The sequence below is a fragment of the Octopus bimaculoides genome, chromosome 28 (assembly GCF_001194135.2).
Source record: "Octopus bimaculoides isolate UCB-OBI-ISO-001 chromosome 28, ASM119413v2, whole genome shotgun sequence".
NCBI lineage: Eukaryota > Metazoa > Mollusca > Cephalopoda > Octopoda > Octopodidae > Octopus > Octopus bimaculoides.
The window spans coordinates 12,301,482-12,301,794 of NC_069008.1; the positions used below are offsets into that span (position 1 = coordinate 12,301,482).

Here is a 313-nt window from a genome sequence, read left to right on the forward strand (position 1 = left end):
TATATATATATATATATATATATATATATATATGTGTGTGTGTGTGTGTGTGTGTGTGTGTGTATGTATGTATGTATGTATGTATGTATGTATGGGAAGGAGAAGGCGAAAAACAAACAGTGGACTGAGAACAGAGAAGAGGGAGCAGTACAAGTTGAAGAAAGAGAAGAATGGAGAGTAGGAAAGGACATGAACTGAATATAGTAAAAACAGAGACATACACCCTCATACATACATTTACATAGAGACAAAGTGGAGAAGAGAGAGAGAGAGAGAGAGAGAGAGAGAGAGAGAGAGAGAGAGAGAGAGAGAG

The 313-nt window shown here is 37.1% G+C and overlaps 1 protein-coding gene across 1 annotated transcript in view; it reads right to left on the reverse strand.

The window, feature by feature from the left end:
- LOC106878561 (leucine-rich repeat-containing protein 15-like) overlaps positions 1-313 on the reverse strand; it is a 26,269-nt gene that overhangs the window by 12,385 nt on the left and 13,571 nt on the right. The window lies entirely within an intron of this gene.